Below are 11,935 nucleotides of genomic sequence, written 5' to 3' on the forward strand. Positions count from 1 at the left end.
TCTCTAGTCTTCGTGACCGAAGGAATAAAAGGAATCCTGTTTGATGTTGAGGGGGTGGCTGAGATTTAATGTGATCAGTCCGCCTCGTGCCACTTGCTGTATTATATTGACTTGTATATGAGGGTTCTCTGAGTGGCCGTAGTTTAGTTTGTTATATTCTTATTTCATTGTGCACTCCACACAGTTTCCCTTTGTTATTTCACTAGTCTTTATGGTTGATGTTCTGACTGTATTTTTGGTTATGTGAAGTTTAGTTTGGGTAGCGGCTAGACAGTGTTATTTTGTTTTTGTGTGATACCGTGAGTCAGGGGAGTAGGACCAGGATTTAGGAAGAGGGCTTGTCTTTTGTTTATTTTATGTTTTGGCGTCACCCTCCGCCCCTAACCCCTAATTTTTTCAATAAAAGGCTGCTTTGCCAGATTCTACCGGTGCTGTGTTACTTCCCTTCCTCCTAGCTCTAATCTGGGTTGTAACAGTTGTCCTCTAACACCCACAGGTGGATTAATACATATTGATTTATCTTCAGTTCAGGATCTGTGTGGGTGGAGGTGGAGCACGTGGAACATGGTGACCAGCAAACACTCAGACACACTGTAGCTGGGCGTTTCCTAACACTCCTTGTTTATTGCTATGATACGCTCCAACGTTAAAGCCAGGCTGTACGGAGATTATTCTATCATACATGAATCCAAAAGAGGCCACTAGCACCTGAACAGTCACTCATTTGTTTGGAGAAGGTCCTGCATTTTATTTGGCATAAAGTCAACTCAGTCAGGATCACAGTACTACAAGCTGGATCCTCATGGACAGATATTCTACGTAAAAGACAAGAAAAACAATGGATTAATACACTAGGAACAAAGCGTCCTTGGGGTTTGAATGACAAGTGAGGAGTACCTTATGTCCTTGGATGACCCGTGCACTACATGGGACCTGAAAATGTCAGGTTCCTGGATATTTTTGTATTCACCTAACCCTAATGTTATGTCATTGATGTAAAGATTTGTTTGTTTTTTTATTGAAGAATTTGTGGTAGGAAACTGAAGCATACAGAGGAAATGACCAGTAGCACAGTAACATGTAGTCAGAAAGAGGGCGGAGCTAACCACTGTATTATCATGGTCATCCATGCACTTGGTTGTAGATGCTTGAAGACATTTTACTTCTCATCTGAAAAGCTCCTTCCAAATTCTTGTATAACTGAGAATCTTCACAAACATATTCCCAAAGTGTAAACATTCTACTTCTTTATACCCCACTTGCTTGGTTAGAGGAAATAAAAAATTTCTTCCACCATTTTCTGTTTTGTCTCTTGGTCTCTACGCTCTGAGACCTCTGATTCATCGTCTGAGACCTCAGAACTAAATTCATGGTCCTATGATTTAGAGTCATCATCCCATAGACCAGGGGTTGGCAACCTTTTTGACAAGTGCCAATGTGAAATTTTCTTGTTAATTAGTGTGCCATATCAAAAAAATGTTATATTAGGTTTTATTATTGAACCACATTAATATTTCCAACAGACATGCCATTTTATTCCAACCATATTGGCATCCAGCCTATGGCACATTACTGGTTTTGCTGATGTTCTCCATTACGCATCTCACTTGGGACGTGGGACTTCTGTCCGTCCCTTACATGTGGCTCTCTCTAGGTTTCTATGTTTTTTCCCTGTTTAGTAGTTTTTCCTTACTCTTGTTGAGGGTTAAGGGCAGAGGATGTCACACCTTGTTAAAGCCCTATGAGACAAATACAATTTGATTGATTAATTGCTCAGTGCAGGCAGGTGAATTTTTTTTCTATTGACTTAATTCTCTTGTCTACCTCATTCTGTTGTCTGCTGCTGTAACAAGGGCATTTCCCCCGGTGTGGGATCAATAAAGTTTTATCTTATTGTATCTTATAACCTATAAGATATACCGATTATTTTAATTATAATATTGCTTTCCCATAGGTTTTCTTGTGAGTTATTAGTTAACTAGCCACTGACAGCAGTTCAACAACCAGCCCTGCATGTGGTCACTATACATCACCAACTTCTGGTCCAATGTATACTACACTAAACAACACCTGAATTGGCTTTTTGAGGGCTTTAATTATACATGCTTCTGTGCTATGTCTCCACACAATGGATCTGAAAGACTGTACAGCGTTTAATGTCCTGCAGTCTCCGAGCCCGAGTGTGTCATCTTCGGCTAGCGCTAGTAGCCCCTCGCTAGCACCTCCAGTAGAGCTAGGAAGAGCGAGCCGCGACACACCGTTCTCGCTGGCATTCAAGGGAAAGCTGACTAACATTCCACTGTGTTGTTATTTATTATTATTATATTAGATTTGTCTCTTCCCAGTGGGGAGAGAACAGGTGCATTCAGTAAGTGAGTTTTAAAGAGTTTTAAACATATAATTAAATAGCATTAATAACATTATATAATATTTAGTTATTATTCATAACATTATTATTTCAAATGTAAATCAAATATAGTCATCAAAATATCTAAGTCAGAAAAAAAGTATTTACTGAAATAAATGACCCCCAAACTTAGTCATCAGTAGGTGTTTTCATCACCATAGTAACCAGATGCTAAGATTTGAAATAGAAGCTGATTTTGATTGACAGGGACACTCCCTCAATACCCCCATTGTTGCTGTGACAACAGGATGATTTTGATTGGACAATTTTGATAGGAGACCCCTGATTGGCTGTTGATTGCCTTAAATACTGTTAAAGTTTAAGACAGTTTCTATTGCACTCTGACCTTGACTGAGGTAAGTCATGTCTCACTCTCTCTCTGTATTTACCCAGCATGCTAACCGATACAATTCAGACTCATAATTTAAGTTTGAAATGAGACCGCTGTATAATATGAAGTTGCTGCTGTTACCTGCTGCTGTTAAATGTTGATAATGTGCTGGTTTCTGTTGCTTCTATGACAAATGTGGGAATATTGTTGCTGGCTTGTTTTGTGTTTTCTGCTGCTTATCTTTGATTCCTGTGGTATTCTTGTCATTTTATGTTGTGATACGTGATAATGAATGAGTGATACGTGATAGCGTGATGCTAAGTAGCGTTAGGTCTCCTAGGCCAGGCATTGTGGAAAACACATCTTTAGCACCAGGATATTTTCACATTCCACATCTTATTCTACCAAACAATGTGATTTTTGTAACAGTGGGAAGATTAACCTTGGTATTTAACTATAGTATTGTAGAGAAAGTAATAAAAAAACAACTGCCATCACTGCCAATCAAATTCAGATTCAAATTCATATCAAAGCATCTGGTTGGCATGGTGATTGATGAGGGAAGTTTTCCCAGTCATTTATTTCAGAAAATGCTTTTTTTTTACTGGTGAGTTTTAATTGGTTTATGGGGAGTTTGAATGTGTTTAAGGACAAGTTGACGGGAGCTTAAGCTAATGCTAGGAGCACATTACATGAGGTGTGTAGCTCCTTTAAGGAAAAACCAATCCCTCTCCATTGGGTCTAATGTTATTTCAGAGAAAGAAGGAGCATCAACTCGCATAACTCGCTCCCACGGTCCCATTTTTTTACTCTCACAAATCCCAAATATATCTGTGTGTTCGGCAACGTCTTGGGATTCTCACGGTGTCTTTATTTCACAGATAGGACTTATAGTTTTTTAATTATAGTTGTTTGAGTGCTGCACTCAGAGTTTAGATTTGTCTCTTCCCAGTGGGGAGAGAACAGGTGCATTCAGTTGAGTTTCCATGGCAACCAGATACACACATAGCAGGAGGGGAGTCTCTCTCTCTCTCTCTCTCTCTCTCTCGTGTGGTGGAGTGTGTGTGAGCTGAGAGCTGGTTGCGGTTAATGAGCGGTTTGTGCGATTTTGGTTTATTTGTTGATAATTCTGTTTATAGATATAGTGTATTGTCGGTTATAGGGTCGTGGTGTTGTGGTGTACACGGAGGAGGTGTTAGGTGGTGCGTGTGTGTGAGTGTTTGCAGTCGGCCGCGGGCCGGTGTGCTAAACGCCATGGACCTCACCAGGTTAACCCGCTCCGGCCTTCCCGTGCTCGGTGGAGGAGTGCAGCCTGGCCGTGGGGGGGGGGTAGAGGGGCACAGCAGCGTGAAGTCCACTGCGAGGATGAACAACGCGGTTGTCATCTTTCTAGACAGTGTAGAGAAGGCGAACACGGTGGTGGCGACCGGGATCGAAGTGAGCGATACCTTCGTATCGGTTCTGCCTCTCGCCACACCGGCGGTTAAAGTGACTCTGTCCAACATCCCCCCGTTCATTAGAGACGAGACTCTGATAAGAGAACTGTCCAGACACGGAAAGATAGTGTCTCAAGTAAAGAAAGTGTCCTCAGGATGCAGGTCCCCTCTGCTAAAACACGTGGTGTCCCACAGAAGGCATCTATTTATGATTCTGAACAACTGGACTGAGGACCTGAACCTGGTGTTTAAACTCAGAGTGGAAGAGTTTGACTACGTGATTTTACGTCAGGTGAGTGAGGAGGGGACAGGGGAGGTCCCAAAGGAAGGTCAGGTGAGTGAGGAAGGACAGGAGGGGACAGGGGGGGTCCAACAGGTAGATCAGGTGAGTGAGGAAAGACAGGAGGGGACAGGAGGAGTCCAACAGGTAGATCAGGTAGGTGAGGGGGAACAGGAGGAGACAGGCGGGGTCCAACAGGGCCAAGTAAGTGATATTGACATGGAGAGAGATGAGGAGGTACTTAAAGTTCCTCATCTGAAAAGAAAGACCAGGAGCAACAGTGGAAGCTCAAAGGCAAAGAAAGGAACAGTGAAGAAAGGAGGGAGAGGAGCAGCAGAGTCTGAGTCCAACATGGAGACCGACTCTGCTGACAGTGAATCCTCCGACTTCAGGACAGGAAGCCAGAAGAGCACAAGAAGCTACAGTGCGGGGAAGATAAAAGTGTTTCTCCAGAAAACAAAGAATATGAAAGGATTGAAAATAGAAGATTATTTCTCTGATAAAGAGCAGCTCTCAAACTCTGCCCGGCTGCACATGAGCAGCAAAGGCAGAGGAGGCTTCACCGACCAGGAAATATATAGACTCAAAAAGATTGTTCAAAAAGTTAGGCAAGAGAAAAACAACGATGAAGATGATGAATAAAGTTTTACATCCTGATTATCAATCAGTCCTGTTTTTGTGTGGGGTTTTTATATTTTACAACATGAGTCTTTTAAACATTAGCTCTTTGAATATAAACGGAGCCAGAGACGCGGTGAAGAGGTCCCTGATGTTCCAGCAGATAAAACTTAAAAGAACTGAAGTGGTGTTTGTACAAGAAACACATAGTGACTCTAAAAATGAGAATGACTGGAAAAAAGAGTGGGAGGGGCAGGTGGTCCTGAGCCACCTAAGCACAACCAGTGGGGGGGTGGGCATCATCTTCTTCAAGAGTTTCACACCAGAGTCTTTGGAAGTGGAGGAGGTGGTGGAGGGCAGACTACTGGTGGTGAGGGCAAAGGTTGAGCAGTTTTATTTAGTTTTTAGAAATGTTTATGCTCCGGTCTCAGGACCCGACAGAGTCTGTTTTTTAAAGGTTTTAGACACAGTTTTAAGCAAAGTTAAAGTAGATGATTTTTAATTTTTAGGAGGAGATTTTAATTGTAGAGAAAATGATGTTTTAGACAGGAACCACCTAGAGCCCCACAGAGCATTGCAGCGTGCACTGAGGCAGCTGCTGCAGGCTCATGAACTTTGTGATGTGTGGAGAAGGATGAATGACAATAAAAGACAATACACCTGGACTCATTGCCGAGGGAATCTAATTTCCATGGCGAGATTGGACCGTTTTTATTGTTTTAAACATAATTTTAGCATCTTCAGAAAGTGCAGTATACTCCCGGTAGGTTTTACGGACCACGCGCTGGTTGTGTGCAGCGTTTTTATCTCTAAATTAAAGTCCAGAAGTGCATACTGGCATTTTAACACGTCTCTTTTATGTGATGCACATTTTAAGGATGTTTTTAAGTTTTTCTGCAGCGGTTTTAAAGAAAGAACAAATGATTTTATTTCTTTAAAACTGTGGTGGGACTATGGGAAGGTGGAGATAAAGCAGCTCTGTCAACAGTATACTCTCAATGTTACAAGAGACATTACCAGATCTATGGAGGATCTAGAGACGGAAATTGTGGAGTTGCTGAATTTAATAGATTCCACTGGAAATCGAGATCATATTAAAGATCTCAAGTCTAAAAAATCTGCTCTTACAGACCTACTGGGCACTAAGGCTCAGGGGGCGCTGGTCAGATCAAGGTTCCAGACGGCAGCGCTCATGGATGCACCATCGAAATTCTTCTTTGGACTGGAGAAGAAGAACGGACAAGGCCGACTCATCCACACGCTGCGATCTCCTGAAGGAGAGGAACTCAGTGACAGCAAGGAGATCCTGAGGAGAGCCCCGAGTTTTTATAATGATCTGCACAGAAGTGAATACACCGAGAACATTGCCATATATGAATCTTTCTGTGGAGAGCTGCCCAAAGTCCCTGAAGACGTGAACACTGGGTTGGATGGCCCCCTGTCGATACAAGAACTCTACACGGCCCTGCAGAGCATGGAGGGGGGAAAGGCCCCTGGCATCGACGGGATTCCGGTAGAGTTTTTTAAAGAGTTCTGGAACGAGATGGGGGAAGATCTTTTATCTGTTTTTAACGAGAGTTTTAGAGACTTGGTGTTGCCGATAAGCTGCAGGAGGGCGGTAATAACTCTCCTGCCAAAAAAAGGAGACTTACAGGAGATCAAAAACTGGCGTCCTGTGTCCCTCTTATGCACGGATTACAAGATCCTTTCTAAAGCGCTGGCAAACCGTCTGAGAGAGGTGATGGAGGAAGTGATTCACCAAGACCAGACCTACTGTGTGCCTGGTAGGTCTATCCTGGACAATGTGTCCTTAATTCGAGATATTGTTGACTTCTCTAGTTCATTAGGCATAAAAACTGGTCTCATTTCTCTAGACCAGGAAAAGGCTTTTGACCGGGTTGAGCACCTTTACCTCTGGAAGACTCTGGAGAGGTTTGGCCTCAGCCCATGTCTCATAGCTATGATCCAGGTTTTGTATCAGGACATTGAGAGTGTACTGAAGATTAATGGAGGCCTGAGTGCACCTTTTAAAGTGCACAGGGGGGCGAGACAGGGCTGCTCGCTCTCAGGGATGTTATACGCACTTTCGATTGAACCAATGCTAAATAAGATAAGAGCTAACATTGAGGGTTTGATTTTAAATGATTTTAAAAAGAGCCACATTGTATCAGCATATGCAGACGACATCCTCGTCTTTGTAAAAAATCTGAAGGATATCCAAGAACTCGGAAAAATTGTCAGTGATTTTAAAACCATGTCAGCTGCCAGAGTGAACTGGGGGAAAAGTGAAGCGCTGGAAGTTGGGAGGGGGGGCTACCCAGTCTGCCGGGGGGGTTGAAGTGGAGAAGAGATGGTCTCAAGTACCTGGGGGTATATGTCGGCAATGAGTCCATAGTTCAGAAGAACTGGGAGGGGGTGGCTGAGAAAATACAAGGGAGGCTTAACAAGTGGAAATGGCTGAAACCACAGTTATCGTACAGAGGCAGAACATTGATAATTAACAACCTAGTAGCTTCTGCTCTGTGGCATCGACTCGCATGCATGGAACCACCGAAAGGACTCACACAAAAACTACAAACCATTTTAACAGATTTCTTTTGGGACAGGTTACACTGGGTGCCCCAGTGTGTGTTGTTTTTACCAAAGGAGGAGGGGGGGCAAGGGCTGGTGCACATTCAAAGCAGGGTAGCCACTTTTAGATTACAGTTTATCCAAAAGTATCTTGCAGGTCCACAGAATGTTGTTTGGAGACAAGTGGCAAGCAGCATCCTGAGGGGGACAACTGGTTTGGTTTTAGACATGGCACTGTTCTTAATGGATTTTAAGCTTTTAAAACTGTACGGATTATCTCCTTTTTATCAGTCACTTTTTAAGACATGGAACCTTTTTAAATGGAAAAGGCTGGAACCTGCAAACTCACTGCACTGGCTATTGGAAGAGCCGTTAATAAATGGAGCCAGGCTGGATGTCCAGAGCAGCTCAACACCAGGCCTCACCAGTATGCTGTGCACCACCGGAGCTGTAACCCTGAGGAAGATAGTCGATGCAGCAGGTCCTGGACTGACTGACATCCCGGCTGTGGCTTCTCTCATCGGACAGAGGTCCATGCGACAGGCAGGAAACATTTTAAACTTATGGATTAAGAGACTCACAGACGAGGAGGTAAAGATGCTACAGGAGTACAGGACTGGAACAGAAACCCCCGACGACAGCGACCCTTTCCCAGAGTTGGGTTTTACTCCGAATCTGGACGGGCTCAAAGGACCTTTTTTAAATAAAACTGACTGGAAACAGGTAGAACTGCACACAGCCAAAGGAAGAGCCATGTATGAATGTTGTGTTTTAACCCTGAACAGAAGCAAACTGGATGTGAGGACTGACACGGTGTGGAGGAGAAGACTGGATGTGGACAGCAAGGTCAAACCAGTCTGGAGGGTTTTATACAAACCACCATTGAAGAAAAGGACTGGTGATCTGCAATGGAGGATTTTACACGGTGCCATCGCGGTCAACAGTTTTATTTCTATCATCAACCCAACCGTCAAATGCAGTTGTCCATTTTGTGGAGAAGCAGAGACAGTTTTTCATGCTTTTTATGACTGTAGAAGACTCTGTTACCTTTTTAACACACTTCAGAATGTTTTTAAACAGTTTGATGAGCCGTGGAGTAAGAGTGCCTTCATCCTAGGAGTTGGATATAGAAAGTCCAACCCTAGCAAGTGGAAATTGTTAAACTGGATAGTAGGGGAAGCCAAACTGTCCATCTACAGCAGCAGAAAAAACAGAGTAGAGGACAGGGCAGGACAAGAAGCACTTCCTGTTTTTATCTCGCTGCTGAAGGCCAGAGTCTGGGTAGATTTTAGGTTTTTTAAAGAAATGAAGATGAACATGGGTGGCTTCATCAATCAGGGGTGTTTTAATGACGTAATATGTTCTGTGATTGACAATGTTTTAATATTTAATATTATTTTCTAGGTAGGTTTTAATATTGTTCTGAACTGTACTGCACAGATCCACTTATTGTCATGGAAACATTGACAGTAGTTTTGTATAAATTTTGAAAATAAAGGTTTTAAAAAATCAAAAAAATCTCTCTCTCTGTGTCTCTCTCTCTTAAACCAGCCAGTCTGTCTCTCTTTCTCTGTCTTTCTCTCTCTCTGTGTCTCACTCTCTGGGTGTCTCTGTGTCTCTCTCACTCTCTGGGTCTCTCTGTGTGTCTCTCTCTCTGTGTGTCTCACTCTTTCTGTGTCTCTCTCTCTCTCTTAAACCAGCCAGTCTGTCTCTCTCTATCTCTCTGTGTCTCACTCTCTGGGTGTCTCTGTATGTCTCACTCTCACTTAAACCAGCCAGTCTGTCTCTCTCCCTCTCTCTCCTTCTCTCTGCGTGTCTCTCTTTGGGTCTCTCTGTGTGTCTCTCTCTCTCTGTGTCAATTGTTTTATATTGAATGTTTGTCAATAGATCAATTTCACCTAAATCTTACACACTATTTCATCCTGTCACCTGCAGACAAACGTCATTTGACTTCTAGATCCAGACGAGAACGGAAACTTCTTGTGAGAACGATCCTCGACGACCACAAACCAACACAAAGACAACAAACTACTCAGCAGATAAGAGAAAATAGAGCATCAACTGTTCCAAGAGCTTCATCAACAAATAGATCTGCTCTCTGTTGTAAACATGCAGCAACCAGACATTGTGTTGAGCCTCAGAGCCGAACTCCTCCAAGCCAACAGGGAGATTATGGCTCTTAAAAATGGAAACTTGTCTCTGAAGGAGCAGGTGGAGCAGCTGGATCACCAGCTAAAAGACAAAGATGGTCTCATAAAGAAGGAGACCAAGAAGTGTCAGGCCAAGGCTAGGAGTATGGAGGCAAGTCTGCACCAGGAGCCACCTCAGCCTGAGACAAGCTGGAGCAGAGAGGTGGAGGTGGAGGTGGAGGTGGAGAAGGAGAAGGAGAAAGAGAAGGAGAAGGAGAAGGAGATCCAGGCTCTGAAGGAGCAGGTGGAGCAGCTGCAACATCAGTTGAATGACAAAGATGGTCTCATAAAGAAAGAGACCACGAAACAGCGTGCTTGCTTGAGGGCCTACATTGACTGCATGGCCGAGCTCACTGAGTGTCAGGCCAAGTCCAAGAGTATGGAGGCAAGTCTGCACCAGGAGCCACCTCAGCCTGAGACAAGCTGGAGCAGAATGTTGGAGGTGGAGAAGGAGAAGGAAAAGGAGATCCAGGCTCTGAAGGAGCAGGTGGAGTAGCTGGAACACCAGCTAAAAGACAAAGATGGTCTCAATCAATCAATCAAATTTTATTTGTATAGCCCATATTCACAAATCACAATTTGTCTCATAGGGCTTTAACATGGTGTGACATCCTCTGCCCTTAACCGTCAACAAGAGTAAGGAAAAACTACTTAAAAACCCTTTTAACAGAGTAAAAAGAAGGTAGAAACCTCAGAGAGAGCCACATGTGAGGGATCCCTCTCCCAGGACGGACAGAAGTGCAATAGATGTCAAGTGTAAAGGAGAACATCAAGATAAAGGTTTTAGCAGCATTGATAAGGGTAAACATTTTGAAGTATAACTGAAGGTCAGTGAATTGGTGGATTAATGTCATTAATGGTCAAGTGTCTGAGGCGAAATACTATGTATCGAGCAGTCCTGCTGCAATCATAGTCTATGGTCAGCAGCCAGCAAGATCATGATCCACCATCAAGATCGGATGCCACTATAGTCCACAGTCATTGTCCACTGCCGCCATTAGGATCCATCATCAGCTGCCACCTCGGTCGTGGTCCACCACCATTATCAGATGCCAACACGATAAAGGATCTGCCTTTATTATCACGATCAGCCAGCACGATGCAGAATCCACCATACTGGATCCACCATTACGACCTCTGATACGTGATCCACAGATCCTAATCCATGATGTGGCCACAGCCGCGGCCCTGGATCTGCGGACGATAAGGCAAAGGGACTCCGGGGAAGAAGTCAAGTCAGTAACATGTATTGATGGGATATGAATTACTTTGATGTGATAACGATTGAGAAGAGGAAGGAGAAGCTGGAAAGAGAAGCTCCGTGTGTCATGTGTCCCCCGACCTTCTAGACCTATAGCAGCCTAACTAAGAGCAGGTCTAGGACAAGCCTGGACCAGCTCTAACTATAAGCTTTATCAAAAAGGAAGGTTTTAAGCCTACTCTTAAACGTACAGATGGTGTCTGCCTCCCGAACTGAAAGTGGGAGATGATTCCACAGGAGAGGAGCTTGATAGCTGAAAGCTCTGGCTCCTACTCTACTTTTAGAGACTTTAGGGACGACAAGTAAGCCTGAATTCTGGGAGCGCAGTGCTCTAGTGGGTTGATAAGGTACTAACAGCTCTTTAAGATATAATGGTGCCATATTGTTAAGGGCCTTGAAGGTGAGGAGGAGAATTTTAAATTCTATTCTAGATTTAACCGGAAGCCAGTGTAGCGAAGCTAATACTGGAGAAATGTGCTCTCTTTTCTTGGTTCTTGTCAGGACACGTGCTGCGGCATTTTGGACAAGCTGCAGAGTCTTTAATGACTTACTGCTGGAGCCTGATAATAAGGAATTACAATAATCCAGTCTGGATGTAACAAAGGCGTGGATTAGTTTTTCTGCATCCTTTTGAGAAAGGACATGTCTGATTTTGGAGATATTACGCAAGTGAAAAAAGTCTCATAAAGAAGGAGACCAAGAAACGGCGTGCTCGCCTCAGGGCCTACATTGACTGCATGGCCGAGCTCACTGAGTGTCAGGCCAAGGCTAAGAATATGGAGGCAAGTCTGCACCAGGTGCCACCTCAGCCTGAGACAAGCTGGAGCAGAGAGGTGGAGAAG

Source organism: Hippoglossus hippoglossus, chromosome 21, assembly GCF_009819705.1.
Source record: "Hippoglossus hippoglossus isolate fHipHip1 chromosome 21, fHipHip1.pri, whole genome shotgun sequence".
NCBI lineage: Eukaryota > Metazoa > Chordata > Actinopteri > Pleuronectiformes > Pleuronectidae > Hippoglossus > Hippoglossus hippoglossus.